At 46.1% G+C, this 6,888-nt stretch overlaps 1 long non-coding RNA gene across 1 annotated transcript; it reads right to left on the bottom strand.

The window, feature by feature from the left end:
- Positions 1-5,102: 5,102 nt before the first annotated feature.
- LOC119347352 lies at positions 5,103-6,016 on the bottom strand. The gene is made up of 3 exons (XR_005168286.1): positions 5,921-6,016; positions 5,550-5,662; positions 5,103-5,196 (listed from the first exon to the last, which is right to left on the bottom strand). It is a non-coding gene; the product is annotated as an uncharacterized LOC119347352 (long non-coding RNA).
- Between the last annotated feature and the right edge of the window lie 872 nt (positions 6,017-6,888).

The following is a 6,888-nucleotide window of genomic DNA, read 5'->3' as shown; positions in this document are numbered from 1 at the left end:
CACTACAACAAGGGGTACTACCTAGCTGATGGCATCTATCCGAGATGGTCGACATTTATGAACACTATCTCAAACCTTGTGCCAGGAGGCAAGAATGCCTTCTTTGCGAAGGTTCAGGAGGCTTGCAAGAAGTAGGTCGATCGAGCATTTGGTGTGCTCCAATCTCGATTTGCTGTTGTCCGGTACCCTGCTCAGACCTGGTCGAAAGATCAAATGTGGGAGATCATGACTTGCTATGTCATCTTGCACAACATGATCATTGAGAGCGAGCAGGAAGAGCCAGTGTTTGACACAGAACCATATTACAGGCAGGGTCCTCTTGCCCAAATTGATCGCCAGCTACCGGCAATCTGGACTGCCTACCTCAATATGCGTCAGGAGATCCAAGACCCACGGGTGCATCAAGAACTGCAACACGATTTGGTGGAGCACCTATGGAGGCTCAAGGGCGACGCCAGGAATGACGTGTGATGAAATATGAGTTTTTATTTGTTGAACTATGTAATTTGTATTGAACTATTTGATTTTTATTGATTTTTTGTGATGAACTATGGAGGCAAAAACACGCCGAACTATGTGATGAACTACTTGATTTCTATTTGTTGAATTATTTATGAAAGAATTTACGCCGAAACACGCCGAACCGTACCGAATATAGGCCGATTCACGTAGGTATGGGCGCCTGGGGGCGACGGCTGGGTGCCCAACCGCCCCCAGAGCCGATTTTGCCGTCGGCTCGCCTCCGGCGGCGATTTTTATGCCTCCTGGGAGGCAACGGCTGGAGATGCTCTTAATTTAAATGGTTGCATGCTTTAGACCAAGAACTCGGGAAGAGTTTGGCACGCAGCCATGTACGTTGGTGTTTGGTAGAGACGCAAGATGGCAGGAAACATTTGTTGGTACGTCTGCAGGGATGGGTGACACTGACAGCTAATAGTTAACCAGCACATGTTAGTTTTTTTTTCAAAAAACACCTGTAATTTTATTCATACTCATGACAATTACACGTACACTGATTTGGACCTAAGATCCAAGAACTTGTGTGACTAAGAATTACGATGATATTTCTTAGAAACACCTTCACGGTATTAATCTCTGCTCGAAGAAATGCTTCAAAGACTTCTGTTGAGAGGCTTGCAATTGGACTGAAGCAACAATGTTGTCACTCTTTTACCGGCATGAACATTATGAATAATGGTTTTTGAAAGCGCCTTGAGTCGCCCATCCGAAAAAATGGGAAGCCTTGATCGATGAACGTACTTGGGCCGGGGATGATCCCCTAGAAGTGCAGGCCGCCGAATCACTATATCTTCACCAAGGTGCCGACGAAAGATTTTACCTCGACAAAGAATCAAACCAACAAATGACCAAGACAAGGGTACAGGGGGCTCCTAATCTCCTCCCTCCTCGAGCCGTCGCTATCCCTGTCCTCCACCCCTGATCTCCTTCCTCCTAACCCCCTCCCTCCCGTTCTCCTCCCTCTCAATCCCCTCCCCCCAATCTGATTTAGGGATTTGAGCCGCCGCCGGAGCTCCGATGTGCAAAGCCCAGGCAGAGAATGATGGTCGCGGCGGGGCCTTCCTCCGTTGCGGCTCCAAGATGCGGTTGCGGTGGAGATTCGCATGGGTGTCCTAGACGTGTGCGTCGTCCGGCGTCGGCGGCGCAGCGGTGAGGACCCCTCTGTCGTCGATGACTCACCCAGGAAGGGTGGCGGTTCAAAGCGGTGGTATGGCTTCGGACGGTTTTCCGGCGGCAAACATCAGCCATGGGCATGCTGGATGATGGAGGAGGTCGATCTGATGGTCGAGTGGGGATGGGTACGAATTTGCCGTCGAAAGCTTGGTTCGTCCTTGCCAAGAACCGTCGATGGTGACACCCGCAGGCGTCCTTACCTTGTTGGAGGTGTTGTCGGGCAATTCGTGTTCCCTGTGTGCCCCGAGGGAAACCCTAGATTCAGGTTTTCTGGATCGGATGATGGCGAAGTTCCTGAGTCATCACCCCATGGGGGCATCATCTTTGGGGTTGTGCACTGGCTGGAGGGACAAGTGTCTGCCGTGGTGGCTGGGCGAAGGTCTCCGTATGCTTCTCATGCGGTGACCAAGGTAGAGTGGCGTGTCATCTACGGTATTACGAGGCGAGTCATGGCGACAAGGTGCAGTGGGGTCTTGGTGTTGGATACCGTTCGAGGCACGCAGGAGGGGAGCGTTGTTTGGTGTCACCGGCAGAATTGTCTAGCAAGATCAGTGAATTGATTGATCCTGAAGATGGGACTGCATAAGAAGGCGGCGATGGATTCTACAGCTTGCGCACGTTGTGCATGTTGAGGGTCTGCTAGACCGGTTGGTGCTCTGGCTAGCAGCGGGCGGCTTGGTAAGGCCACTGGATTTCTTGGTGTGCTTGACGCGCGGTCAGGACACATCATCAATCTTGTAGTTAGGGCAACTTTTTTCGTCAAGAAGGTGACTTTGGGTTGATCTATGTATTTATTTTGTAAGACCTTGTTGAATAAGGCAATGAAGATGGCATCGCTCGATGCAGAGGCCGGGGGAAATCCTCCTTTTAAGAAAACACAAACTCAAACTCATCAGATCCAAAGAATTGGATCTACGAGGACAAAACACTATTTAATCTCATGGCAACACCAAAAGAACGAGAGTAATTTTATTCTCACAAAATACGATGATCGCTAGATGTTGACGAAGAACATAGAACTATTGAATATACGAGATCTCCCCATCTCTCACCGTCAAGATGGCAGCCGGAGTCTAGGGGCAGCGGCTGCAGGAGGAAACCCTCACACGTCGAGACTGGGAGAAAGCTCGCTAATTATGCCCACCCAATTGATGGGGAGGAACTAAAAGGCTATGCATGACCAAGCGGTTGTGCCACTATGAGGCTGGTCGTAATGGGAGTATCATAAATGGTATCATGCATGCCAACTAGATTTTTTGGATGATGTGACACACAATTAAATGAGGAAAGAGAGGGTGTGATATCATATCATGATACCTTATCATATTAAATGTTGTACTACTTTGTGTCATGCATGGCAATTTATAAGGCAACCTACGATACTAAGTTATGATACTATGCATACACTAGTATCATATATTATACTAGACCTTCATAGTGCATAGTATCATAGAGTAGTAGTATCATAAATGATATTATTTATAGTCATGCATGATACAAAGTAGCATAGCATTTATTATGATACGGTATCTACCTAATGTTACCCTAACAGCAAATACAATAGATCCTAGTCAGCAGACTATAAGCCATTACATGTCATCAAAATCCTACTTGGAAGAGAGAGAAAAGAGGAACGAGAAGGAGGCGGGCGCTTCACTTGCAGCCGGCTAAAGCGCTAGAAACAAGAAAAAGTAGCTCCCATGCAACCATGTGAAAGCTAAAACGCGGACTTTTCATCCTCTCCCCCAATCATGTGGCCTTCCTTGCCTCCCTTTGCATGCAAGTAATAAGTGCTATAGTTATTCCAATAGCTAGTCTACAGCCAAGCTATTGTATTAGTGGGCTTTAATGAAAGCTATTATGTGACATGGCCTTGCTATAGAGCCAGCAGCAGGCTCTCATATTAACCATGTCCTAAGCCTTTCTCTCTTCTTTAATTCTCTGTCACATGGCTCGCATCAGCGTATTTGTTATTCCCGAATGCATGATACTGACTAAGATACCACCACTATGACCATCAAGCGTCTTTTCCATGGCGAGCCTTTGGTCCCCTCGGATTGGTGCATCTGCAATGGCGGGAGCCAGGAATTAAAGATCAGGAGCGAAATGAGTAAAAAAAGATATAACAGGTGCTAAATTATACAAATACATGTCTTTTTCCTAAAATCTAAGTGGTTAAGTGCAGAGAGACAAGCACATGTATGCACATCTACGGGAAGATGCGGGAGCCAAGCACATGTACGCACATTTCTGCTGTTCCATGGCGATTTCTTTCTACAACCCACCTTGGGTTCATGCATTTCCGAGACATTCCAATCGGTTTGCCCATTTCGAAAAAAAAAATGTGCTATTCTGCAATGTCTGAGGTCTGGGAGGCCCGCCATGGATGAGTTGTAAAACAATGGTAGGGAAAACCCTACTATCTAACACGCCATATCGCCTGGTGGGGCATATGACAATGATCTGACCGCCAGCCAAAGTTCTACATACATGACACAACACACCAATTCATTTACATCACCAACATGTCGTGGGTGCACTTGGGAAGGTGTGCGTCATGCGCATGGATGAGAGGGAACCCTCGGGGAAGGGGGAGAGCTTCCATAACTCGCCAGCTTGGTCTGTTATTTCTCATATATTTTGCGCTGTTATCATCATAGTTTTAAATAGCCGGCTATAGCTACGCTATAGTCTGATATAACCTTTTCAGCAGGGCGCCGCTAAATGGTCTCATGTATAAATAGCCCACTATAGCTCGCTATAGCCCGCTATAGCTGATTTTGAGGTCCGTCGCTATTTGGCATAGCCCGCTATTTAAAACATTGGTTATCATGCGCATGTGAAACTATTTCATTGACGCACAAAAATTGCACTCTTATCTCTCAAATTTTGACATTCTTCTCTCGAGGCAGTAGCAATGGTAGCAATATTGCGGTTGTTACTCTGATCAAAACAAGTGCTCTCGGTAGAAGCCTACTCTGCTCTCTGCTCAGAGATGTAATACAACTGTTCTAGGCTTAATTTTGGGTGTTAACATCAGGGTGAGGAATGTGCTTTCATGATTTAACCAAAAAGAATTCAATTACTGGACCATTTATTTACCCTGCGCAGCTGAATCCGATGTATAGCAAAAAAAAAACTTATACTGAGTCAGGTAGTCTCCTGTCCTGCCTGGGTAACTGTAAATTCAAAAGCATCCCATTACACAACTTAACATTAACAGTCTACACTCGCTGCAGCTTCGCACAAAACTGGTTCTGATCCGAGACACTCAACACTGCTCCAAGTACAACATCGTTCCAAATCACAGCTCATGTCAGTTTCAGTTTCCATATTGGCCGCAAAATAACCAAAATATGAATTCTACAGATTACCATCAGACGATAAGAGGCAAAATTATCTTAAGTACACCATATCATCAACGCCGAGCACGTTACTGAAGCCGCGCCCGGTGAATCACATCCGCGTCCTTTGCCTGCTACCCCTGTCCTCGTCTTCTTCCACCTGTTGCGGAAAGGGGAGAAACAAATTATACTCCAGCAAGAAATTGTGCTAGTTCAGACACAACCTACCGGACAATGAAAGCGTTTTGAAAAGAAAACCTAATGTTATGCCCCGAAATGCATGCTATGGGAAAAAGCTTCTCCCATGAAGAGATAGTCCATAGAACTTTCGACAAGGTAAATAAAGAGGAAAGCATAATACTTATTCCCCACTAGGCCACTACTACTTTATGTGTTGGGCAGCAAATAGTATGTGACAATGCAATAAGATGTGCTTGATTTTATCTATGTTTTTAGGCGACACGGTCGTGTATCATGGTATCAAGAATATTCGTACTGAAACAATATATTTACCTCTGTGATAACCTTCGTAGACTTGCGCCCAATCTTTGACCTTGAATCGGAGCCTGGTAACTTGGGCTTCTTTGTTGCTGGCTCATCCAAATCATCATCTTCATCTCCATCATCTGCAATTATTTTATGTTTTTATGGAGGTTAGATTCGCAGTTGGCACTACTATACTGAGTAACTATTTTGTCCAAGAGAATATCTACATAGCAATCGTATTAAACAAATCGGTATGAATTTTCAAGGGCCATAATTCAGAAAAAGTAAAGCTTCTTTACATTATCCAATGAACACAGAAAAAGGAGAAGTATCTCCGCAAGTCAGAGCACTCTATAACATGCCCAATTAAAATCAGCAGAAACAAGGGAAATGTTTACCATCTTCATCACCAAAGCCTTCAAAATCTTCCATATCGTCCATGTCACCCATCTCGATATCATCACCTTCAACATACTCTATCTCACCAGCCGCTTGAGGGTAGGCGCGGTGGTACCTTGAGCAACGACGGGGGTGACATGGCCGGTGACGAGATCCGCCGGAGGGGATTGCACATGCACAACCTCGACGGTGACAGGGGACGGCTCGGAGGCTTCCATGGCGGCGAAGAACGGCCGGGGAAGATGGACCGGAGCGGGCGGTGGCGGGGCAATGGCAGCCGGGGGGGAGGGGGAGCAGGAACGGTTGCGCGGAAATCTCCCTCGCGCCAAATCTCACTGCGGATAGGGCGAGCTCGGGTCGGCCTCCCACCCCGTGAATCTAAAGGTTGAGGGCGAATTTTTGCCGCGCCCTGCAAAAAAAAATTACGGGTCGGACGCGTTTGCCGGGTCTGATCCGGCAGCATTTTCCACGCCGACCCATATTTTGACGGTTATTTTGCGTGTCGCGGCTTTATACGGGGTCTGCTAGAGATGCTCTAACTCGACTAATAATTCAGTTCAGAGTAGTAAAAAGGGACGAGCTGTACCTAGTTGATTAACAGCAGTCTGCATGCACCACCATCGGAGTAGTTGAGTAGATCTAGCCAGAGTAATGGTACATGAACGTACCATAGATAGCAGTTATCAGCTACAAGAAATTAGTTGATGAATTCGGGAAGGTATATATAAGCAATGGTACAATAAATTAAGGACAGAGATTAGCCCAGGAAACCTCTAGGATTTTTTGGTTTTGTTTGGTTTAACCAAATTATTTTGGTTTTAAACCGAAAAGCTGAAATGATCAAGGATTGCTGTTTTGCAAATTGAAATCTTAACCAGGACCTGAAAAATGTATTTTCAGTTTTAGTTCGATTTTTTTCATTTGATTTTTGGTTTGGGTTCGGTTTTGCACACCCTGGCCAGAAGGA

Source organism: Triticum dicoccoides, unplaced genomic scaffold (assembly GCF_002162155.2).
Source record: "Triticum dicoccoides isolate Atlit2015 ecotype Zavitan unplaced genomic scaffold, WEW_v2.0 scaffold6498, whole genome shotgun sequence".
Lineage (NCBI taxonomy): Eukaryota > Viridiplantae > Streptophyta > Magnoliopsida > Poales > Poaceae > Triticum > Triticum dicoccoides.
This window is presented reverse-complemented; position numbering and strand designations above follow the sequence as displayed.